The sequence below is a fragment of the Giraffa tippelskirchi genome, chromosome 11, assembly GCF_054371585.1.
Source record: "Giraffa tippelskirchi isolate mGirTip1 chromosome 11, T2T-mGirTip1v1.2.pri, whole genome shotgun sequence".
In the NCBI taxonomy this organism is placed as follows: domain Eukaryota; kingdom Metazoa; phylum Chordata; class Mammalia; order Artiodactyla; family Giraffidae; genus Giraffa; species Giraffa tippelskirchi.
This window is the reverse complement of record NC_137285.1, coordinates 42133231-42160427: the sequence shown is the minus strand read 5'-3', so window position 1 is coordinate 42160427 and position 27197 is coordinate 42133231. Positions and strand designations below refer to the sequence as shown.

Below are 27197 nucleotides of genomic sequence, written 5' to 3'. Positions count from 1 at the left end.
AGTAAAATGAAGCCTTTAAAGAGATGAGACTATCTATAGATATATGGATATGTTATACCTGATAATCTTGTTGAAGCACTTGGATACAATAGCTTCAAGGCCAGCATGAACAATGGGTTTTCAGTTGTGAGCTGGCATTTTAAATCAAATTGAACTGGACTTCATCACTTGCATGCAAGAGAGTCCTGACCAATACATATTTCATAGGCTCTTCTAAGAAAAAGATGTGAAAAGTGTCTACCAGAGTATCTGGATGTAGTGAATACTCAATAAAGAATTTCACTATTAAAAATGTGTGTCATTTTAGTCATATTAATTATGATAAGCATGATCAATAGTATCGTTATGGGAACCAGAATGCCAGGATTTAAATACAGTCACTATAAAGTTGATGGTGACTTTGGGCAAGTTACTAAGCCACAGTAAATTTCAGTTTCTTCATTAAAAGGGGGGAAAGGAATGGATAATGACATTGTCTTATAAATTTAGAGAGATAACTAAATGTCAAACTATGAAGAAGAATTAGATAACTGTACTCAAGAAATAATTTTATTCTTACTTTTCTTATCCTATTCAAAAACTGCAAAATTTGTAAGAAAACATATAAATCCTTTAATCCAATAATTCACTGAAATCTTTTGCAAAACCTGACAAGCTATTCTTCTACATTTAAATAGTAGTATCTCTTCTTTTGAAGAGAGGCTTTTCCCAAATTTAAAGGATCCTGCTTATATTGATCCAAAAATGTGGGTTTTTAAAGCTTCTACTCACTGAACTATTTCTATCCCTGATTCATGCAAATTTAGACTAATCCCTTCCTCATATGACAGTCTTTCAAACAACTAAAGGCAGTTACTATGTACTTCATAATTAGGGTTGCCATATAAATCCTTGTCAAAACTGAGACACTTATGTAAATAAAAGGAGTAATATTAAAAGTATGTTAGGATAACAGGTGTGTATTGTACCAGAGGAACTGAGATGTTATGTTCAGTCTTCATGATGCTTGCTCTCTATTGGGTAAAATATTCTCAGTACCTTTAATTCTTCATGGTACAGGACCGGCTCTTTTTTAATGTGGTATTCTTAATTTATCTAAATCTCTATTTTAGTTTAGACTCCCCCTGAGCTGAATTCAAGATTCCAAAGGAAAACATGTACTTTCAAAAGCTCTACAGAAGAGATCATCAAAGTAGTTCTTTGTAGGCACAACGAATACTCACATAATCACAGCATTTTGCAGCAATTTTTTTTTTTTTTCTGTTTCAGTATATTCTGAACATTCAGCTGAATGCTGTCTGAATGCAACTGAAACTTTAATGAGAATCTAAAGCTTTCATTTTAGTTATCACACTGAGGGAAAAAACTAGGAGCTTTGAGTAGAAGAACAAAACTTAAAGTACAAGGTTAAACAGGGAAAAATGAATAAATGAATGAAGTGGCTGAAGGAGCCAGGCTCCTAAAAAAAAAAAAAAAAAATCTATTTTTAAACCCTCTATTAAGAAGCTGGGGATTTTGGTTGAACATCAAGATAACTCTTCAAAGAAACAAAACAAATACATGCATATATGCTTGTACTGTACTTTATTTTCTTAGCAGTAGTTCAAATTTAGTTCAGTGTGGTTGTATTAGTGCTATATATTATTGGTAAATTCAGTTTGTACATTTTTCCTACAAAAATTTTGAGGGTTATTATACTGCAGCTTTTAGTGTTTGGCAGTTGTAAGTGATGCTTTAATTGCTTCAGATTAAAAAAAAACAAAAATGCTTATTATTTAAAATAGTCTTAGAATCCTGAGCCCCATTTTACAATAGGCAAAATTAGGAATTAAGATAAATCAAACTATATTCTCCCTCTCTCCTCTCTCTCTCCTCCCTCTTCTCTCTCATGAAAGGTCAATTAACTTTATATCTTTCATTGATAAATACACTTTGCACTAATTTATAAACATGCCATGTTCCCTGTTGAAATCAAGAAAATAATATTCCACAACTAATTTGGGACTATGCATACAAGTTGATGCATGTATGCACAGCCCATTCTTTTTTATGGTTGTGCAGTGTTCCACGGCATATACACCCCACAGTTTGTTTCAAAATCCACCTGTTAAAGAACATCTGGTTTGATTCTCATTTTTGGCTACTACAAATAAGACAAATATTATATATAATGTTGTTAATATTCATGTACAGGACTCTGGGTAAACCTAAGCTTTCATTTTCCAGGATAAATGATCAAGAGTGAAATTGCTGTGCCATATGCACACTGCTTGTTTAGTTTTATACAAAAATGTCAAATTATTTTCTGGAGAAACTGTCTTATTTTATATTCTCACCAGCAATGTATGAGTGATTCAGCTTCTCCAAATCCTTGCCAGTATTTGATATTGTCACTATTTATTATTTTAACTATTCACTAGGTATATAGTGATATTTCATTGTAGGCTTCATTTGCATTTTTCTAATGGTTAACGATACTGAACATATTCTCATGTGCTTATTTGCCATCTGTAGATCCTCTTCAGTGAAATGTCTGTGGTTCTTTTGCCCATTTTCTAATTGTATTTTTTCTGTTGAGTTTTGACAGTTCTTTATATATCCGAGGTACTAGTTTTTTGTCAGATAAGAGATTTGCAAATATCTTTTCACATTCTGTAGTTTGAATTTTCATTCTCTTTACATGGGTTTTTGCCAAATTATATGTTTTTAAAATTATGATGAGATCCAATATATCATCTTTCTTTTTCATATATTGTGCTTTTGGGGTCAAGACTAGGAACTTTGCCTAACCCAGGAGATATTCTGCTTGTTGTTTGTTTTCTCCCAAGAAGTTTATACTCTACATTTAAAATTTAAGCCTGCAATCCATTTTGAGTTAATTTCTGTAGATTTATTAGGAACTTTTTATGTAGACATTCATGCCATATGAAAATATTTATTACTTCCTTTTCCAATCTGCATGTCCATTATCTTCTTTTTGACTTACTGCAGTGACTAGAATTTCAAGAATTACATTGAACAGGAGTAGTGAACTTGCCTTGATCGTGATCTTTAGGGGAAGAATATTTAGTTTTAACCATTAAGCATAAAGTTAGCTTTAAGTTTTTTGGAGACAATCTTTATCATGTTATTAACTACCCTTTATTTTTAACTTGCTAAAGATTTTTGCTACTAACAAGCACTGGAAATTTTTCAATTTTTTTTTTCTGTCAACTGGTATGATCATATATTTCTTTTATAGCTTGTTAATATTATCAATTATATTGATTGATTTTAAATGTTGAGTCAGACTTAAATATCTAGAATACATTTTGAATAGTTATGGTGTATAAATATTTTTACATTGCTAGATCTGGTTTGCTAATATTTTGTTAAGGATTCTTGTTTCTAAGATAAGTCATATTGGTCTGGCTGATTTTGGGAAAAAAGTAATACTGGTCTCATAAAATGGGATGGAAAGATCTCCTTCCTCTTATATTTTCTTAAATGTTTCACAGAATTCTTAAGTGCACTGACTCTGTCCTCAGTCCCTTATACTCCATTATTGAACCAATTTGGCAAGTTTTAATTCTTCTTTCCTGTGATATTTTTAAAAATTATGTACTTCCCATTTGATTTTTCTTTATCACTTCTACATGCCTTGATTTTCTTTTATTTGTTCCAAGTGAACTTATAATTTATTGTTGATTATAGTTGTATAATGGCTAATTTAGAATTCTTTAAAGATACTACATCATGATGTTATCATCAGTTGATTGCCTTTTCTTAATCAAGTTGTGATTTTCTTGGTTCTTGCTATGATATGTAATTTTCAATTGTAGAAACTGTCATTTTAGAAGTGTCTAGTTTCGCTTAAAATCTTTTATTTTAGCAGGAATCTTAAGTCTGTTCAGGTTGCTCTAACAAAATATCATAGACTTCATAGTTTATAGACTGCAGAAATTATTTTTTCAGATCTGGATGCAGAGAAAGCCAAAATTAAAGGACTGGAAGATTTGTTGCCTGGTGATGGCTCACTTCATGGTTTATAAGGAGCCATATTTTCACTGTGTCCTAGCACAGTATAAGGGACAAGGAAAAATCCTAGGGTCTCTTTCATAAGGGCACTAATCACATTCATGAGGCTCTAATATCATAACTTAATCATCTCCCAAAGTCTCCAATGTCATATAACATTGCCATATAAGATCAAGTCTTTCTCCTAACTTCAGAACGACAATCACAACCCCAATCAAATAGCAGGCTGGTGATAAACAGGGCAACAGTATTTCACAGGATACTTTTAATACAGGTGCATGGGGTAGAAGGATAGAGTACATGATAATAGCAATCAGTCAGAAATTCAGGCCCACATGCTTTATTCTCAAAGTTGTTGTTGTTGTTGTTGTTTTGATGGCAGGAGATGGGGGAAGATATATGAAGAACTACATGTTGGTTTTAAAACTTTCACCAGGACATATCCACTCACATTTCATCAGTCACAATAGGTCACCTAGCAACACCTAATGTCAAAATGAGTAGGAAGTGAAATCTTATGTTGTGGCCAGAAGGAGGAGAATAAGTATGTGTGTGTACAACCCTGATGACACAACAGTTGGCAATATCTACATTTGCTGCATTGGCCCCATCTTAAAAACACTTCTTTCACTTACAGAACCATCAGTATATAGCCGTGCAAACTTACATGAATTTACTATAACTCTGAAACAATTAATAAGATATTTGCCCCACTGCCGTATGTCCAAAGACAGAATAATTACACATATGCACTAGAGCAAATAACAGTAAGTTACATGCCACTGCAGCTTCCAGTGACATATTATCCTTACAAACTTTTAGATTTTCAATTTTTCATGTTACCATATATTTCTCAAGTGAATATACCTTAGAATTTTATAAAGAAGTAAGACACAAGCTGTACCCTAAGGAAGTTATAGTCTATTAAGGAAGATAGACTAGGACAGAAATAACAGTAACGTAAGGTTGAATACTGGAACCAAAGGAGAAGTAAAGCCTTTGGGACACAGGGGAGAATGATCATGTCGGCGGTGTTGCAAAGCAGTGTTCATGAGAGCTTTGAATGGGTAAGTAGGACTTGAGAGACAATAACCGTTTAGCCTGCAGTAGGCTTACTATGTGCCAGGAACTGCTTTGTAAGATTTACTTAACATTATCTTACTTATTCCTCACTGTAACTTTTGTACTATATTTTTTAAACAAAGGTTTTGTACTATAATTTTTAGTAAAAACTTCTGCACTATATTTTTATACTTATTTTTTAGACTAATTTTAACTTCTGTACTATAATTTTGTACTAAAATGTAACTCAGGCTGAGACAGATCCTGACATTCCACACAGTTGGTAGGTAACAGACCTGGGATTCAAACTCAGGGAATCTCACTCTAGGACCACAGTATTCCACTGCATCCCACTGTGTTGAAATAGTATCTTAAGGAGAGATTAGAGCAAAAAGAAGTACAAATGGGAAATGTGTAGCTATGTTCTGGGAGCAATACTAAGGCCAGTTTGCTAGTATTTAAGACACTTTTTTAAGGAAAGTGAGTAAATGGTTTTAAAATCAAATCTTGCCAGAAAGATATGTCTACAATCACAAAAATAAAGAAATATGTCTGTATGAGAAAGGAAGTTATAGGTTATTGTTAATTTCTAAAACAGTATATTACAGGCATCATGGTAAAGGTTCACAATGATATATATGTCAACATTTTACTTGAAATCGAATTATCTTGTACTTTTGCATAAATCATTATAATGACATTGTTTCAAAAATATTAGACCTTTTGTTTAGCTTAATGTTTTTTTAATGTGAGAGGAAACATTTAACCTGGCTCTGTTTTCCATCTCAGTAATATCCAACAGACAGTGTAGAGATCATGAATGTGGCCCTTTTCAAATCCATGAAAAGGGCTTGGCCTTATCCGATATCTTTTTGTGCCAACCAAACATGCCAGGACTCAAACTCCCAAGTAAACCATTAGGGCTGTACGCCTAATTAAATATGACCAGGCTGCTAGTATCTTCATTATCATTATTTTAACAGAATATAAACTTGGGTGTATGTATCAGTACGACTTACTTAAGCTATTAGGTTTTGAATATTAACCTGAGCTAGTACTTCAAAATACTTTAACTTTATGTCTATGGCACTAATGACATAAAATATATCTTAAAATGAAAGCTAATCATTAAATTAAAAAAATGTATTTCTACCTTATAAAGCTATTTAATATTTCATTCTTAGTTAAATAACTACTAATCCTGTCTGATTTGAATTTCAAAGAAAATTATTTTTGTTAATGGAATAGCCATGTTTAATTTATACATGTGCAAACTTATTATGCATATTATTATCCATTCAATAAAAGAAAAAACATTTCAACAAGGTGTGAAATAACCAGGTACACAATTAGCAATGAGAAATTTAAATTAAATGAATTAAGTGCAATATAATATCACTCTTCTAGCTTTTGTTCCCTCCTCCACCCTCCATCCCCTCCCTCCTTTCTTTCTTTCTTTGCTACTGATTGCTAAGGGTACAGTTTTAGCACCAGCCTTGGGACATGGATTTAAAACCTTTTGCCCTATTGTGTTTCATGGTTGCAAAGGATTACAAAAAAAAGTTTATGCACACATTTTCAGATGATTTATATGATTCATGTTAAATAAACAAGCTTATATTAAATTAATTCAAACTACTTAATGATTATAAAACAATTTATTTCTAAATAAATACCAAAAAGGAAGAAACATTTTCTATTTGTTCAATGATAAGCACTCAGTTTCTACAAAAATACTTGTGGCATATAAGATATTCTAGAAAGATGATTTGAATAAGTAAACAAAGTAAGTTCTGAGAGAATGACTGACACCTTTTTTCTATTAAAATGTTCTAATTGCTACCATAGTACAGAAGAAGACGTTTGTGCTCTAAAATTTCTAACTTCTCCTTGATAAGAAACAAATAACTAGACCTAAACCTATAATTAATTCCCAGGTGACTCAATGATAAAGAATCCACCTGCCAATACAGGAGACACAGGAGATGCAGGTTCAGTTCCTGGGTTGGGAAGATTCCCTGGAGGAGGAAATGGCAACCCACTCCAGAATTCTTACCTGGAAAATTCCATGCACAGAAGAGCCAGGCAGGCTACAGTCCATGGGGTTGCAAAGAGTCAGACATGACTGAGCACACAAACCTATAACTGACTAAATATTTCACAGATTTATACATCTTTAAAATATTTAAAAATTATAAAGAAAACAATTTAGATGATATAAACAAATTTCTTCTAACACTTCATGAAATGGATAGTCTCCACTCAGAGAACTGCAAGATGCGGCAGAAGGCAGGAAACTGTTATAGGCTGAAGAGTAAGGAACAAGGAATAGAAAATATTTGACTGTCTGAGGTCATATAGTCAACTCTGATTGGGATGAAAAGGCCCAGAATTGGGGGTTGGCTGACTGCATATACTGAGTTTCTAGTCAAGTAGAGCATTTACAGGAATATGAAAGTTACCTTAGTTTCAGATTACTAACATGGCACCAAGGCAGAAGCAGCTCTATTTTCGTAACTTTCTTTTGAAAGTTACTTCAACAAATGTTTATTAAAATATCAACTATTTAAAGTATTCATTAGTTGACCAATTTAACTTATTTGAGGATATGTGACTCCCCAGGGACTGTAGCTTGCCAGGCTCCTCTGTCCATGGGATTCTCCAGGCAAGAACACTGGAGTGGGTGGCCATTCCCTCCTCCAAGGGATCTTCCTGACTTAGAGATCAAACTCTGATCTCTTGCATTGCAGGCAGATTCTTTACTATCTGAACCACAAGGGAAGTTCTAAGATGATCTAATATGACTGCTACATAAGATCAGTTGGATTTAGAGGAAAAGGCTCTAAACAGTTGATTAACAATATAAAACACACCAAAAAGAGAAATAGAATGATTTTAAACTACTGTTTGCTTCTGTAGTTGGTATCACACACAAAACTCCCACAAAGAACAGGAAATCAGTCCTGAATATTCATTGGAAGGACTGATGCTGAAGCTGAAACTCCAATACTTTGGCCACCTGATGTGAAGAACTGACTCATTTGAAAATATCCTGATGCTGGGAATGATTGAAGGCGGGAGGAGAAGGGGATGACAGAGAATGAGATAGTTGGATGGCATCACTGACTCAATGGACATGAGCTTGAGTAAGCTCCAGGAGTTGGTGGTGGATAGGGAAGCCTGGTGTGCTGCATTCAATGGGGTCGCAAGAGTCAGACACCACAGAGCGACTGAACTGAACTGGGCAGCAACAACAACAACAAAAATCATGTAACTTGAATAGTTTAATGTTGCTTTCTCGCTCTTTTGGAGTAAAGCTGAAATATTATCAATGAATTTAGTTGAGATGATATATATTGCAAAAGAGATATGTAAATTCAAAGTTATTTGAATATTATTTTTAAGTTCCTTTTTCTAGAACTTGCTGTAATCTCTGGTACATGATTACCTTTATTGCTCACTCCTGAAGTCTTTAGAGCAGGATAAAACTTTACATTACAATGGCACTGAATTGGCTGTGCTCAGTGACAAAGCCAGAACAAATGGGCACAGGGAGCCCTATTGAGAAAGAGAATGTGCATGGTTCAGGAATTTGGGAAACAATATAGTAACATTTTTTCTTGTCTTTCTATAGCTAGGACATTTTTTGAACTGGATAACGACAGAAATAAATTACAAAAGTATGTCCCTGAATGTTTGTTTTTAATTGCCCTTCCCCTCCTCTCAGGACAATTCCTTTTATGTGCTGATGCTAATTAAATTTTCACATTTTAATTATAATGATGATGATAATAATGATGATGACCACAATATGAGTAATTAAAAAATGGTTTACATGTGTTAACCAAAATTTGAGAAACAGATACATGAGCCACTGGGGAAGCCCCATGGAATATTAATAGAACAAAGGACCTCAAAGTAGAAAAACAGACCAGTATAACTATGTTCAACTGATTTTTGACAAGGTACAAGAGCAGTTCAATAGAGGAAAAATAGCCTTTTTTAACAAATGATGCTGAAACAATTGGCTATTCATAAAGGGGGAAAAAAGTGAGAAACTAGACCTTTATTTACACCTCGTACAAGTGGCTCAGTGGTAAACAATCTGCCTGCCAATGCAGGAGACATGCATTTGATCTCTGGGTCAGGCAGATCCCCTGGAGGAGGAAATGGCAACCCACTCCAGTATTCTTGCCTGGGAAATCCCACGGACAGAGGAGCCTGACAGGCTAGAGTCAGTGGGGTCACAAAGAGTTGGATGCCACTGAGCACTCATTAAGGTTAAAAATATAGATCTGTCTGACTCCTAAGCATGTCCTTTCAACATTTACACTAGACTTTTTTTTTTTTTTTTTCTTTTACTATTGTTAGGTAGTATCAGTGTTACAGACCCGTGTGATTTCCTCGGATGAGCAATGTTACAGCTCTGTGTTACAGCTCCTTGAGGCATAAGGGCAGGCCAACCCAAAAGAATGTGAAGTGAAGAGAAAAGAAGCCCCCAGCTCAATTTTGGCTCCTCTTTTTATAGGTTTTTTTTCTCCTCCCCTGAGCCTGCCCTCTGTAAACTGGGCTAGCCAGGAGGGCTGTTTGTTTTACCTGAGGTCCTCACTTCAGCCCTCTGATCGTCCTTTGTTCTATTTTCCCAGGCTTTTCCCTTCTTTTGTCTTTTAGCCACCGCCATTTTGGACTCCTTTTCCTATTCTAACTACCTAACACTGTATTCTAGAATGTTTTCTTAAAAGAGGCTTTGCTGCTCTCAGAGTGTTAACAAACATGTGCTATTGAACCTGAATGGATTTCTGATTCAGTGGATACTGTACTGTATGTTGACACAGACTTTTTTTTTTCTTTTTATTGAATGTGAAATCTGGGGTCACTCATCTCAACTGAAGTTCTCTAGTTAAGAAAATTTTATTAATTTTATTCAGGTATAGTTAATGCTACAGTCCATGGGGTCCCACAGAGTCAGACATGACTGAGCTACTGAACAACAAAACAACTGTAATAGAGTAATAGCTTACCTCTGTTTAATAAGAATAGGTTAACATTGACTAGGTGTTGACAAAGACTGAAGAATTCTCCCAGATAATCTACATTTATTAACACATGAAGTCCTTCCAACAACCCTTTAAGGACAACAGGGCCAGCTTTAGGGATGTACAAACTGAGCAGTTGCACAGAGGATCATGTTCAGAAGGGACTGCACTTGGTTTAATGATCTGCAGTCCACATTTTGATATTCTAAGTAGCTTCATCAGTGACCATGTGTTTTTAAATGAAGTTTGATGGTACAATGAAGCATACACAAGGGCTGAGAAGCTACATGCAATACACATGTCCTGTTCCTTGCTGCCTTATTTGCATACACCATTCACAATGCCCCAAGAGTATAAAATTCCCATGGACCCACAATGACTTTGGAGGGTCGGGGACTCAGAACAAGTTTAAGGGCTCAAAACAAGTTTAAGCATGTTATATCTACCAATGCATGAGCAGAGGCACTGATACCTCCAAAAGGCCATTCAATCACTTCAAATCAAACTCTTTCAACACAGAAAGAAGGCAATGGCATTCCAAGAAACACAAACAACCAAGGAACCCTATTATATCTGTTCTTACTCATGTCAATTTCCCATATTCAACCATTTATGCTAAACGAATGATACAGAAAGACAGGGCAAACCAATTTCCCTTTGTCGTTCTTATAGGCTATATGCTATAGCTAGAGACTATTGGTAGAATGTGCATCAATCAAAAAGTAAAAAAAACAAGTGAGTTGGTTTGTACAGTGTTCCCACTCTTCAGGGAAGACAAAACACATACGCATGTTATCTGCAGACAGTCGCTTAGACAGGTCCCTGTCCACCAGAGGGCTGAGGCATGGTTCCACCCACCAGTGGACAGGCATAAGATTATGAGTCAACTGAACTCTGACTCTGTCCACTGCTGAACCAGCATGAGTCCTGGGGAACCCCTGGGGTTCTGCAGCCAGCCTCCAAGAGACCATGTCCCACTAACCATAAGCACCTACACAAAGCAGCATCTGGCAACCAACTGGGCTACAAGACAACCAAGCCTGTCAGACCCCCCACACAGTCAACTTGCCACAACAGAAGGACCTACACAGCCCTCTTGGGGGAGCCCTAGAGCATGTAGCTTGGATAACAAGAGGAGAGTGTGCTGTTGGGAAGCATAGGGCATCTCCAACAGAAGGCCACTTCTCCAAGATCAAGAAAAGTAACCTACCACAAGTACGAAAATACATGGAAGCAACCCAGATGTCCATCGGCAGATGAATGGATAAGGAAGCTGTGGTACATATACACAATGGAATATTACTCAGCTATTAAAAAGAATGCATTGGAATCAGTTCTAATGAGGTGGATGAAACTGGAGCCTATTATACAGAGTGAAGTAATTCATTCAGAAAGAAAAACACCAATACAGTATGCTGCTGCTGCTGCTGCTGCTAAGTCGCTTCAGTCGTGTCCGACTCTGTGCGACCCCATAGACGGCAGCCCACCAGGCTCTGCCGTCTCTGGGGTTCTCCAGGCATACTAACACATATATATGGAATTTAGAAAGATGGTAATGATAACCCTATATGCAAGACAGCAAAAGAGACACAGATGTATAGAACAGTCTTTTGGGCTCTCTGGGAGAAGGCAAGGGTGGGGTGATTTGAGAGAATAGCATTGAAACATGTATATTATCATATGTGAAACAGATCGCCAGTCCAGGTTCGATGCATGAGACAGGGTGCTCAGGGCTGATGCACTGGGATGGCCCTGAGAGATGGGGTGGGTAGGGAGGTGGGAGGGGGGTTCAGGATGGGGGACACATGTATACCCATGGCTGATTCATGTCAATGTATGGCAAAAACCACTACAATATTGTAAAGTAATTAGCCTCCAATTAAAATAAATAAATTTTAAAAAATCCATCCATTAAAAAAAAAAAAAAGAAAACACAGATAGCAACTCAGACAAAAACAAGGCTACAGACGAACATGTTCCAAAGGAACAAAAAACCCAGCTTGGACATTAATACATGCATTATTAGTGAGAATAATGCTGGCAAATACTTCTCACTTGCAACCAATCTTTTATAATATGTGAAAAAAATATTCTAATAAAAACAAAACTCTAGCTAATAACTTAATAGCAAAACAAAATGCTTCAATAAATCATTAACATTCTTTAATGAAATCAATTCCTAACTAGGCCCTATATGTTTATTCATCTATTTAAATGCAATGATTTGTGGGTCCAAAGACCTATCATTTTACATTTATTTGACATTTAAATTGATACCATCAAAGTTCACTCATCATCTATCTATTCAGCACATGATATTATTTAAGAAATTTCTTGCTTTTAAATTATTCACTTATATAGTAGTTTCTCACCTGAAATTTGGAGATTACATTTGAACAATGATCAACTGAAAAAATATCAAATGTTTAAAAAAAGACTAAAATTACAAACTTTTAAAATGAAGGGAGGAGAGCATGTGAATGGTGAACTCAATTCAACTCCTTGCCTAGTTAGGTGAAATTTGTAAGACAAAAATTAAAAATGAGATCTCAATTTACAATTGTGCAAATTAAAAATGACTTTAAGGTTCTTTGGTGGAAACGGCTTTGAAGGCTTCTCTCTGAAAACATTATTTTCATTTTGCGGAACACATAAACCTCTATGTCTTAAGTCTCAGAGCAGAGAATGTTAGTGTTTTTCCATTGACAAGAAAAAAAAGATCAAGCTTCTGAGTGTTTAACTTCCAGGTCACAGGTGTAAGAACAGAAATTTTTACTGGCAAGTCCCTGCAAAGCTGACTTTTTCCTTTAGCTAAGGGAACCCATTTATTTCTCACTAAAGGGAATAAAAGGAAAATGATTTTGATCTTGGTCTTTCAGTGCTTTAGCAAACACTACAATTATGTATTCTTAAAATTCAGTCAGGATAATTTGTACTTTCTGAGATAACATCCATAAAATGAAATGACAATGATTTTCAGGGGTTTGAAGAATGTATCCCTTGAGTTAAAATTACTTTGTATCTCTTTTTCCTTATATATATACTGATTTTTTCATGTCTTCATCTTTTATTTTTTCTTCTTTCTGATCTTCTAAATATGGCTTAAGTTATTATTTTCTCCATTTCTGTTAACCAATAATATAAAATAATTTTATAATGCATCTTTAAAATATTCTATGTCCTGGGCACTTTCACATAATTATACCACTTAATGCTCACAATAATCCATTAAAAGAGTTGATATCAAGCTTATTGTTATTATATGTGAAAAATGATGCTCAGATGAATAATCATGAAATATCAGATATTTAGTAAGAGATGCATACATGCTTTCAATATTAACATTTTACTCCTCCCCGTTTCTGCAAAGTTATCTATCTCTTACAGTATTGTATCTCTTTATTTCTACCCCAGTCTTAGTGTCCACACTCTCTTGTTCTCATTTTCTCTATGTGTCTGGGTTAGTTGTACTTCCTTTGATTTTCTGTTACTTTTTCATTTCTCTTTTTACTTCCCCTGCTTAACCTTGTTGGATCTCTATCTGAGCTATCTTTAAAACAAATTTGGTAGGGTTTTGGTAGTTATGGAATTAAGTTTTATGCACATTGTTACCATTTTTAAAGCACATAAGGAACCTTTTTTCTCTTGCTTTTGTTGCTACAAAATATGTATACTATGTGGCTAGATATATACATATGAGGTGTGTTTTCCTTGTAAGATGCCACAGCATCTTTCCCCTTCTTGCCTTACTTTTCTTCTTTTCTCTTTCTTTTCACCCTTTTTCCTTAAGCTTTGCTTTAAGATTTTATTTGCATCTTCCCTGCATGTAAATCCATCAGAAAAGAGAATTAGCATCTCAGTCAGTATAATTACAGACACATACATTTAAGGGTAAAAAAAAAAAAAAGACTCCTATCTCAGAAAACAAAACAAAAAATAATCAATATTTTCCCTTTTAAAGTTCTTTTTTAGAAATGGTTTCTACTCAGAAAAACAAGCCTAAATATTTAAAGAGCTCTTATTATTAAAGTCTCTCCTAAAAATAGGGGGTGATTCAAGAAATGAAAACTATCAGTATGGTATGGTATCATTTATTCCTCATTATTTCTCCCATCCTAATATTTTATTTTATAGTCTTAGCATATTCATATTTACTTATAAATAAAAGAATAATTACTGAAAAGAAAACGACAAAAAGTGTGTTCACTTACAAAGAATGGGATGATTGCTTAATTAAGCTATAGCTGCAGGAAAGTAAAAAAATAATTCATGAAATATGCATGTGAAATGCACCTATACATTTTTCAGGCTCCTGCTTTCTTTCATTTGCATCTCTATGTAAAGAATACTGCCCTGCAGAAACAAACACCCACATTAGACATGCCTGCACAGCTGCTGGGCAAGGTAAGTTTATTAAAACTTTAGGGTAGATATTTAAAATACATGCCAAAGTTTTCTAATGTCAGGGAAACGAATGAAGTAAAGTGCATATATATATATATATATGTTCATTGTATCTTTTCTAATTCACACCTCACACAAACTTCTATATTCTCATCCTGTAGATGCAACACTTTCTAGAGTTGTCAAACGTAGAGTTGATACATCTGTATATGCATAAATGTAGGTAGTGATTAAAACTACTAGTGAATTGCAGATAAAAATCTAATATAAATAATTTTACAGCAAAAGTTTCTCTACATTTTGCTTCTCTGTAAAGATACATTTTGGAAGGTGGGGAGGCAAATTCTCAAATTAGAAACATATAGACTTCAAGAAATAAAAGAAAGATTGTGAACTTATATTTTTACTTGTTATACTGAAAATGTTTTATCTAGTTTTTGGCAAGCTTTGAAAATTGAAGACTTAAAAAAAATAAGTTTGTCCATTCATTTAAGTGATGAGCAGTAGTTAAGAATACAGGAATCTGAGTTGGGTTTGTAACCTATCATAGGAGATTAAATGTGTAAAAAGCTGCACAGTCTTGTGCAATGTAACACAATGATTATTATCTACTACTCTATTTAGTATTATTATCTTTATTGTTATTACTGGTCTATTGTTAGAAATCATCTCTAGTCATATTGCTTAGTGAAAATATGTATCAGGCTTATAATTAGGTGGACACTGACCACAACAATAAGCATACTGTGTTCCCCTCTGATTTGCCTGTGTGTGTCCGTCACTGAGTGTATTATTTTTGGATCTTACCTGTCCACTGTTGGTAAGAATATGGAATCTGGAGCCAGGGTGTTTGAGATGGAATCCCAGCCATGCCATTTTCAGCTGTGTGATCTTGGGCACATCTTGCTCTGTCACAGATTCCCTCTGTAAGATGAAGATAAAAATAGAAGCTTACACATAGGATATTTGTGATGATTTCATGGGTTAATATATACTACTATATTAGTGCATGCTTGGTGCTACACACAATAGCCTATGTGCCTTTCTTCAACTTTTTTTTTTTAATCAGGAAGGTGATAAAGGCAGCATGCATAAAATTAAAAATTAAGTTACATATAATGCCTTAGAATAGTATCTGTCATACACTGCTTTCCTGGTAACTGTGAGCAGACAAGCATATCATACATTGAATTATACTGATGTTTGTGCACTGCATTTTTAATTTTCCTATTGCACAGAAACATGTAAGTGGATTAATAGAGGGAAAATAATTATTTTATGCACAAAGTCACTGTGGAAAATATTTTTAGTTCTTTGAAGTGTTTTTTCCACCTCTCGGCTAATTATCAAGTAGCTGCCTGATTGCTGATGACTGATGACTGATGGAGAGGAGGTTCAGCAGGTGCTAATAGTTTGGTTAGCTTAAGTGGTTCTGAGGAAGGAGCCACACATTTTTGAGGCAGACAGAGCTATGAAGATTCTCTCAAGGGCGGTGATTTGGAGGGTACGTGGAGAATTTGTGTTACAAAGTGAAAAGAGTGGGATCTGAAGATTGTCCTAAATATAATTACTAATGATAATAATAGTTCTACTTCTGATGATGATGCATAAAAAGGTTCTTTGCATTTTAAACTTTGAGGAGACAAAAGAAAGTTGACAAAAACTTAAGAGACAAACCTAACTTTCCTAATTCTAAAAAAAAAAATAACCTCTGTAATTACATATTAAAAAAAAAAAAAAAAGCTTATGTTATAGCACAGGGAACTATATTCAATGTCTTGTAATAACTTATAATGGAAAACAATCTGAAAAAGAACCAATATATATGTATATGCATAATAATCATTTTGCTGTAAAACTGAAAATCAACTATACCTCAGTGAAAAATACTTTTAAAAAACTGATACATATTGAATGGTAAGTAAATCATAATGTTAAAATGTGTTGTGTGTTAGTTGCTCAGTTGTGTCCGACTCTTTGCAACCCCATGGTCTGTAGCCCGCCAGGCTCCTTGTCCATGGGATTCTCCAGGCAAGACTACTGGAGTGGGTTGCCATTTCCACTCCAGTAGTCTTCCTGGAGAATGTTAAAATAGAAATAATGAATTATAACTGCATAATTTATTATTTATTAAATAGTTTATTATTTATTAAACCAATGAGACTGTTGCATAATTTTATTAAATAAATGATCATGTTAAGAGACTTAAAAGTTTAATTTTCCACTAGAAGTAGAAATTAATGCATTGCATCATTTTCATGTTACTATATAAATACAAGTAAGAATATACTTGACACTTTTTTATAAATAATGGTAAGCTACAGTATCTTTATTTAAAACTAGTATATTATTTTATATTGCTTCTCTGGTGGCTCAGTCAGTAAAGAATCTGCCTGCAATGCAGAAGACCTGGGTTCAATCCCTGTTTTGGAAAGATCCCCTGGAGAAGGTAATGGCTACTCACTCCAGTACTCATGCCTGGAGAATTCCATGTGGATAGAGGAGCCTGGTAGGCTATAGTCCACGGAGTCTCAAAGATTCGGCCACAACTGAGTGACTAACACACACACACACACTTACATACTTATTATTTTAATGGAAATCTTCAATTAAAATTTCAACACACATAAATACTGTTGGAAAACTTCTCCCTTTAATTTGCTGATTTAGTTGAGGCATTCTGAAAGAGGAAAAAAAATGAAATTACAGAGGGTTAGCAGCAACGGCGAAACACAGTTCACATTTAGAAATGTGAGCGAGAGTCTGGATAGCAGGTGAGCTCTTGCCCACAGCTCACCATCTCTGCAGTTTGTGAGTATCCTCAACACACAGAAGAATGTTAGGAGACACATTTTCACCACCCACTGCTGTATCAACGCTGAGCGGAAGTATGTGATCCCAGGCTAGCTACACAGTGTTCATTCACCTCCTCTTGAATCCAAATCTACATCATATGATTTTAACACACTGTCTTGGGGCCTATAGGAAAAAAGTAAACTAAACAGAACTCAGCAAGAAGGAAGCAGGGAGGGAGTTGTGGACAAAAGGAACTGATCTCCATGGCCATGCCCCAGGCTATATGCAAAAGACTTGTAGAAAGAAAGAAAGAGATTAAGATAGCTATTCTATACCAAATGTCTAGGCCTTGCCTTCATCTTCCAACCATGCAGAATGCAGAAATGCAATAGATGATCCCACAGGTGTTCATCTTTTAATCCACAGCAGACCTGTTTACTAGTAATTGTTCAATTAGACTCTGACAAGACCACATCAAGCAACACCCCTCCATGAACATGTACCTGAGAAAAATCTAGGCCAAGTCAGACGTAATAGCCCCTCTCTAGCGACTGAGCATGACTTCTCCCTCCCTGAGCCCACCGCTCACTGCGCTGTGGCATGAGTTATTTTCCTCATGCAACTAAAAGAGATAGGTAGGGTCAAGATTACAATTAGTGTAAAGATCATCAGCTAAACTTAATTAACCCCTTATGATTCCAGGCATTCTTCTCAGCAAGTAAAATAAACTACTACCAATTTGATCTTCACAAAAGCTTCCTATAGTAAGGGTTATTTTTGCCCTATTTTGTAGATAATAAATAATGAGATTAAGAAACTTGATCAAATTTTTATTCCAAGTAAATGGAAGAGCCAGAATTTAGTTTGAATCTAAAGTCATCCCTTTAAAAAGTATACTCCACTGTGTCCTACAATTACATAGAACTAGGTCGAATCCCAGACTCTGTTATCCTAGGAAAGTTCTATTGACTATACGATAGAATTACTGTGAGAACGGCATTAAGTCATCTATAAGTTCTATCTCTTTGGTCACTGATTTTTTTTTTTTTTTACCCCTCTCAATTCCCAAACACTCTCTGCTTGCTTGCCCTTTATCCAATAGTCCTTAGCTCATCTTTCTCCAGAATGTGTTTTGTGATTACAGAAAATTTCTTCCATCATAAATAAGTATTTCAAGTCTATTTACCTCTCCACATACACACTAATTTTATCTCCTAACTTTAACCGAAAATTGACTGTTTTCCCTTTGGCATTTGCAGTTGAATTTTCTCTTTTTTCTTAAACTACTTCACCATGGAGTTCCAAAGCCAGGACTGTAGATAGAATAGGTGTATATGTATGCTCAGTCGCTTCGGTCATATCCCACTCTTTGTGATCCTATGGACTGTAGGCTGCCAGGTTCCTCTGTCAGTGGAATTCTTCAGGCAAGAATACTGGAGTTAGTTGTCAGGCCCTCCTCCAGGGGATCTTCCCAATCCAGGGGTTGAACCTGAGACTCCTGAACTGCAGGTGGATTCTTTACTGCTGAGCCAGTGGAGAAGCCCATAGACAGAACATACAGTACATACAATTTACAATATATATACACACGTAATATTATATAATGCACACTTATACAGCGTGTATATAATGCATATAAACCATATAGACTACATTCTATATTATGTTATTTATATTAATCTACATTTTCAGTTCCTCAAATATCAAGAGAGTCCATGAATGTTCACTAGAATATCACTAGAGAATAGACTCATGCCTGGCACTTAATGGGCCTCAAATTCTATTTGCTAAATGAATGACTGAATTAAAACTGAATTCTCAGGAAATATTTATATCTATCTACATAGGTTTATATATAGCTATACATATATAGGGGCTTCCCAGGTGGCACTAGTGGTAAATAACTCACCTGCCAATGCAAGACACATAAGAGACTTGGATTCGATCCATCTCAGGGTCAGGATGATCCCCTGGAGAAGGAAATGGTAACCCACTCCAGTATTTTTGCCTGGAGAATTCCATAGACAGAAGAATTTGGCAGGCTACAGACCATGGGGTCACAAAGAGTTGGACACAACTGAGCAACTAAAAAACAACAATATATAGATATAGATATATAAACACTGAGAGAGGAAAATCAAGGCGAACACGAGCTACTTCCTAGCCTTTATCTCCATAAATATGTAGAAATCCCAATAGCATATAAAAGCTCAATCTGTTTCATCTAGGAAAACAAAAGAACACTGGTGTCTTTGATATTGCTGTGCTTCAGATCTTTAATTTTATGAAAAGCACACCTAGGTCTAATTGCATCCAATTAAGATAAAATCAGAATACATTGTTGATGTTATTGACTTCATAAATCTAATGCTCAATTACAAAATGACTCAAAACCACTGCCAAGATCTAGACAACTGTTGCCTCTCCTAGAATTTCTTTTGCAAAAACAGCCTACATTATAAATCACTTTGTATGCAATGAAGGTCAGTTGTCTATAGTTAATGGAATGTTTTCTTCCAGGATAATTTATGTACATTACCTTTCTCTCATCAGAATATATTTCTGGCTACATATGGCCTGATACTGAAGTGTCTCTACATTTCTAAAGACAAATATTTTAGTGGATGAAGACGTGACTGAAAAAAAGTGGAGTGAATTTATTCTATATACTTAAAATTTAGATTTTAAAATTATTCATAGTAATTATGTAAATAATAAACAAGTTTGTTTTTTGTTTTTTTTTTTAATTTCAAAACCAGAAAATTCTTAAGACTTTTTGGTATGACATTAATCTAGACAAGGGGATATTCAAGTTATATATTGGAAGAGCTCTTGGTTTTTGAAACAGGAAAAATGATGAAGTTTAATAGATAATAACATATCTGTAAGAAAATGTACATTTTACAAGTCAAAACTACCCGAGGTTTATGAAACACAGCCATCTCTGAAACCTCCTTTACCTGAAATATGTGGCCAACATGATTAAAACAATTTAGAGACAGGTCCTGTGACTCTCCAGCCAAGGAGCTGTTTCTGACAGCAGTAATGTGAGATGTGTGTGCGCTAAGCCGCTTCAGTCACATCCAACTCTGTGCTACACCACAGACTATAGCCCACCAGGCTCCTCTGTCCATGGGATTCTCCAAGCAAGAATACTGTAAGCAAGTTGCCATTTCCTCCTCCAGGGAGTTTTCCCAACCCAGAGATGGAAACCCACGTCTCCTGCATTGGCAGGTAGATTCTTTACCACAAGTGCCACTGGGAAGCACCAATGTGAGACGACCTGGGTTCAAATCCCAAACTAACCATATACTGCTTGTCAGGTCTTGGCCAAGTTTTCTTACCTTATTTGTAAAATACAGTATTCACCAGTTTGGGGTTTTCATGAGGATTAAGTGAATTAATACCTATGACATGTTTAAAATAATACCTGGTTCATAGTAATTACTCTTTCAAGTGTTAGCTCTTACTTTTATTCTTGAGTAACTTGTTCTGGTAAATATTTTTTCAACATGCTATAAATATTTTTTTAAGGTATAAACAGGTTAGCAATCTACCCACAAACATCAAAGTCCTTATAGACCTGTCTCAAGTTAAACCTTGACTTACGTCAAAAACAGTAAGAGCTTTGGGGAAACATAGATACTCTAATACTCATTACACCATTTCCTAATTACATTTTCTTCATCAACCTACTTATCATGCCTAAGACTTTATTTTTTTTTACACCACCTATTTATCTAACATGTACTGCTGTTTGAGATTATAATTTTTGCAATCTTATCTTTTTAGATTAGCTCTAAGCTATGTTAGAACAAAGCCAGTGGAGGTGATGGAATTCCAGTGGAGCTATTTCAAATCCTAAAATATGATGCTGTGAAAGTGCTGCACTCAATATGCCAGCAAATTTGGAAAACTCAGCAGTGGCTACAGGACTGGAAAAGGTCAGTTTTCATTCCAAAATCAAAGAAAGGCAATGCCAAAGAATGCTCAAACTACCGCACAATTGCACTCATTTCACATGCTAGTAAAGTAATGCTGAAAATCCTCCAAGCCAGGCTTCAGCAATACGTGAATCGTGAACTTCCAGATGTTCAAGCTGGTTTTAGAAAAGGCAGAGGAACCAGAGATCAAATTGCCAACATCCACTGGATCATCGAAAAAGCAACTGAGTTCCAGAAAAACATCTATTTCTGCTTTATTGACTATGCCAAAGCCTTTGACTGTGTGGATCACAATAAACCGTGGAAAATTCTGAAAGAGATGGGCATACCAGACCACCTGACTTGCCTCTTGAGAAACCTGTATGTAGATCAGGAAACAACAGTTAGAACTGGACATGGAACAACAGACTGGTTCCAAATAGGAAAAGGAGTCCGTCAAGGCTGTATATTGTCACCCTGCTTATTAAACTTATATGCAGAGTACATCATGAGAAATGCTGGGCTGGAAGAAGCACAAGCTGGAATTAAGATTGCCGGGAGAAATATCAATAACCTCAGATATGCAGATGACAACACCCTTATGGCAGAAAGTGAAGAAGAACTAAAGAGCCTCTTGATGAAAGTGAAAGAGGAGAGTGAAAAAGTTGGCTTAACGCTCAACATTCAGAAAACTAAGATCATGGCATCCGGTCCCATCACTTCGTGGGAAATAGATGGGGAAACAGTGGAAACAGTGTCAGACTTTACTTTTGGGGGCTCCAAAATCACTGCAGATGGTGTTTGCAGCCATGAAATTAAAAGATGCTTACTCCTTGGAAGGAAAGTTATGACTAACCTAGATATCATATTAAAAATCAGAGACATTACTTTGCCAACAAAGGTCCGTCTAGTCAAGGCTTTGGTTTTTCCAGTAGTCACGTATGGATGTGAGAGTTGGACTGTGGAGAAAGCTGAGCGCCGAAGAATTGATGCTTTTGAACTGTGGTGTTGGAGAACATGCTTGAGAGTCCCTTGGACTGCAAGGAGATCCAACCAGTCCATCCTAAAGGAGATCTGTCCTGGGTGTTCATTGGAAGGACTGATGTTGAAGCTGAAACTCTAATACTTTGGCCACCTCATGCGAAGCGTTGACTCATTGGAAAAGACCCTGATGCTGGGAGAGATAGAGGCTAGGAGGAGAAGGAGACGACAGAGGATGAGATAGTTGGATGGCATCACCTACTCGATGGACATGAGTTTGGGTAAACTCCAGGAGCTGGTGATGGACAAGGAGGCCTGGCATGCTGCTATTCATGGGGTTGCAAAGAGTGGGACATGACTGAGCAACTGAACTGAACTGAAGCAATATTATAACGGAAACAAACCCATGATAACTGCCTCAACTGAAGTTTCAGGGGAAATGTTTTTTACTACTTTTCAGGACAACTTGGAATGTTTATACTCCAGCAATACATGTGAAAAAGAAAAAAAAGAGCCTTCATATCTAGTATTTGCTAATTTCTGTGGTATAAATTGTGAATACCTCCACTAAGTGGGATTTCAAGCTACCATAATGATGTGCATGAATGCAGCATTAAGATAAGCATACACTGAGCTCTCTTGAGCCAGTATGATCTGGTTTTAGCACATCACTGCTTCTACCAAGTGTAGAATGCTCACCAGCTTATGCCCCATGTACAAAATAACTTTCCCCAGGGGTGAGGAAAAAACATCCCCCATTATAGAAAAATTACAACATCCACAGAAAAATTCATGATGCTATAATGAGTGCAAATTCCACAGCAACCAATTTCACAAATAGCTCAGACTTAGTCCTAGTATCAAAAAAGCATTTTGCATAGTATATCCGAGTGGGGAGATAGTATTCTGCAGGTCTTAAATGCTGAAAATCTATGTTTTTAAAATATTCTACTTAGAACAAAATCAAGGAAAAGTTGTGGGGTAAATAATGAGAAACTGAAAGCAACAACTGGGCATCAAAACACACACCGGAGAGTGAAGAACAAGATAAATATAAACTGGAGGGGGAAAAAAACAACAGTCTGTATTGTATCAGCATTTTTCAGACTTTGCCATGCATACAAATCACCTGGGTTTCTTGATAAATGAAAACTAAGATTCACTAGGCATGGGATGGGGTCTCAAATTCTGTATTTCTAATAATTAATACTGATTCTTCTGGTCTCATAACTACATTTTGAATAGGAAGGTATCAGATTATTTTAGTTACCTTTAGTTCTTTGATGATAAGAAAATGAAAACTAATTCCAGAAAAAAATGCAGAGTTTAAGTAAACAGTTGAATTGTTTGTTTTTTTTTTTAATTGAAAACTCAGTCATTCTCATGGGAAGTAAGATAGGGAAGAGTTTCTTAGAATGTTCATTTATCAGTTTGATGACTTACCTAGGAAGCAATGCCAAATGGTTTGAAAAGCTGGAACGAATCTGTTGAGGCTTGAGAAGCAGGTGAACTTTTTGTAAGCAGCCATTCTTAGCTCATATTGTGACTGATCACAAGGGCTAATAGTGTGAAGAAAATGCAGGGTGTCCAAGAGATACAAGAGGTGAATCTCCCCTGGGTGTTTAGGAAAAATGTACAAGGGTCCCTTACTACCCCCCACCTTATACCAGAGTTGGGAACTGTGGACATCTTTCAAGGCTCCAATGGTACACTGAGTCCAGCTCTAAGTCACTGTGTTCTCAGTCCACCTGTAGCAGCATGGAGAAAGACATCTAACAACTGTCTCTTCCAAAGAATAGGAGATCTCAAGCTTCTCACTAGCCTCTGTCAGTATCAGACGTTTTAGCATGTGATTCATCTTAACAAGCAATTTCAAGAAAATCAAGTTCTAAATATGTGAGTTCAGACTGCTGTTCTTGACAGATTATTCTCCAAAGAGCATCTCCTCCATATTTCACAGGATAATATTTTGAGAGTTAACATATGTGGTTCCGTCTTTGCTTTCTCCTCTGTGTAAATAAATAGCATGTTCAGTGCTTAGGGACAGTATGTGGCCAACTGCACGTTATTCTGAGCCATGATGGAACCTATGGCAAAAGAAAAATATCAGCAATACTGATCCTGTCTTTGTTTAAAATTGTGATACTCTCATCATGCATTTCTGCATTAATTTTGATTTTACATTGCATTAAGTATCATTCATCATTATTACAGAGATTTTTGGGGCCCCCTTCAATTTTGTGCCCAAAGTGAATAGCTCACTCTTCTCTATTAGGCAGATGGAAAGACTCCAAGACTTCCTGGCCTGGGTTTTACAAAAGCCTAAGCCCACTGCCTACTGTGTCGTTTGCAGGAAGGTACAGAGAAGGTATGGAAGAATTTCCTGCATGAGTGATCAGAAAGTCCTTGAACTGGGGGAAGCAAACAGCTCTGTGTGTTCAAGAACAGCCTGGATGGAAGCTTTAACCTCAGCAATACTCTGTATAAGAGATAAATTAAAAAAAAAAAAAAAAACGATTTTTCCACATCTAAGGAAGATAAGATTTTAGCCGTTGGGATTCTCAGGCTTGGAAAAAGATTACTGTGCTCTGAGGACAGCATAGAAACCTTAAAGAATAATAAAGAAATGTGTTATTTCTTGTACATCTTGGACCAAAATTCATACCATATATCCATGTATGCTTAAATGTGATGATTCAGTTTTTTAAGTAGCATCTAGACCCTGGTTGGGGAAAGCCTAAGTAGCATTTGAAATAGCTTATTTCATGGAAGCCTACTTCTTTATGGGTATATTGTGCTGTGCTGTGCTTAGTCGCTCGGTCGTGTCCGACTCTTTGCAACCCCACCAGGCTCTTTCTGTCCATGGCGAGTATCCAGGCAAGAATACTGGAGTGGGCTGCCATGCCCTCCTCCAGGATGGGTTTATTATCTATTATAAATATTATCATAATTATTGCTTCTGGGTCCAAACAGCTTCTAGGAATATCACTTCCTCAATCTTCCTGAAAAATAGAGGATCCAACTGCCATGATTATATTGCTGGACCACAACTCCTAGGCCCCTAGGTGACTGGATTGGAATGGACCTGCACCCCAGTGAATGGATTCCAAGGCTAAGTTGATGGCACTGAACTATTTTGAAAATCTGTAATAAGGATCCAGTAAGCCAGTTAGAATGTGATGGGCACTAGAATCTAAGAGTCATGTAGAATCAGGGATGATGAAGTCAGTACTAGGAATTTGCAGGATTTATACAGGATACAGTTATGAGGAGAAAGAGAAAGTGAAAGTGAAAGTCACTCAATCATGTCCAACTCTTTGTGTCCCCATGGACTCTATAGTCCATGGAATTCTCCAGATCAGAATACTGGAGTGGGTTGCTTTTCCCTTCTCCAGGGGACCTTCCCAACCCAGGGATCAAACCCAGGTCTCCTGCATTGCAGGCAAATTCTTTAACAACTGAGCTATCAGGGAAACCATGGGGAGAAAGAGAAGTCCTGTGAAACAGAAATCCACTCAGTAGACAGAAGCAGACTTGAGATATACAGAGCAAAGGTGAGGTTAAAAAAAAAAAAAAAGATACCAAATAAAGATGACATTATATTATTATTATTTGAGGATATTTATCCACTAACTTGGGCTTCTCAGGTGCAACTAGTAGTAAAGAACCCACCTGTCAATGCAGGAGATGTAACAGATGTGGGTTTGATACCCGGGTCAGGAAGATGCCCTGGAGGAGGGCATGGCAACCTACTTCAGCATTTTTGCCTGAAGAATCACATGCACAGAGGAGCCTGGCTGGCTACAGTCCATAGGGTTGCAAACAATCCAAAAGGCTGAGCATGCAGGCATGCGCATCCACTAACTCCCACCGGCTCCTGGTTGAAAGTTCTCCTGGGGAGAATGTGCTCCACTCCTCACACTGGTCCTGGTGCACACAACTGTGTGACCGCAGAGGACTCTGGAAGCTAGAGAAAGCCAAACAGTCATAGTTCAGTTCAGTTCAGTTGCTCAGTCATGTTCGACTCTTTGGGACCCCATGGACTGCAACACGCCAGGTTTCCCTGTCGGTCACCAACTCCTGGAGCTTGCTCAAACTCATGTCCAAAGAGTCAGTGATGTCATCCAATCATCTCACTCTGTCACCCCCTTCTCCTCCCACCTTCAATCTTTCCCAGCATCCGGGTTTTTTCCAATGAATCAGTTCTTTGCATCAGGTGGCCAAAGTATTGGAGTTTCAACTTCAGCATCAGTTCTTCCTATGAATATTCAGGACTGATTAACCTTTAGGATGGACAGGCTGGAACTCCTTGCACTCCAAGGGACTGTCAAGAGTCTTCTCCCAACACCACAGTTCAAAAGCATCATAGTCCACTATCACATCCATACATAAATACTAGAAAAACCATAGCTTTGACTAGACAGACATTTGTCAGCAAAGTAATGTCTCTGCTTTTTAATATGCTGTCTAGGTTGCTCATAGCTTTTCTTCCCAGGAGCAAACACCTCTTAATTTCATGGCTGCAGTGACAATCTGCAGTGATTTGGAGCACCAAAAAATAAAGTCTCTCACTGTTTCCATTGGTTCCCCATCTATATTCAGTGAAGTCATGGGACCAGATGCCATGATCTAGGTTTTCTGATTGTTGAGTTTTAAGACAACTTTTTCACTCTCCTCTTTCATCAAGAGGCTCTTTATTCTTCTTCCCTTTCTGCCATAAGGGTGGCGTCATCTGCATATCTCAGGTTATTGCTATTTCTCCCCTCAATCTTGATTCCAGCTTGTACCTCATCCAGCCTGGCATTTCGCATGACGCACTTTGCATATAAGTTTAAGAAGCAGCATGACAGCATACAGCCTTGATGTACTCCCTTCCCAATTTGAAACCAGTTTGTTGTTCCATGTCCAGTTCTAACTGTTGTTTCTTGACCTGCATACAGATTTCTCAGGAGGCAGGTAAGGTGGTCTGGTATTCCCA

At 36.5% G+C, this 27197-nt stretch overlaps 1 long non-coding RNA gene across 4 annotated transcripts in view; it reads right to left on the bottom strand.

Moving 5' to 3' along the window:
- LOC145525401 (uncharacterized) overlaps positions 1-27197 on the bottom strand; it is an 860300-nt gene that overhangs the window by 614342 nt on the left and 218761 nt on the right. For all 4 annotated transcript variants that reach the window (XR_014068187.1, XR_014068189.1, XR_014068188.1 and 1 more), the window contains exon 2: positions 15327-15443. This is a non-coding gene — a long non-coding RNA (uncharacterized LOC145525401). The remainder of the gene's footprint in view (positions 1-15326; positions 15444-27197) is intronic.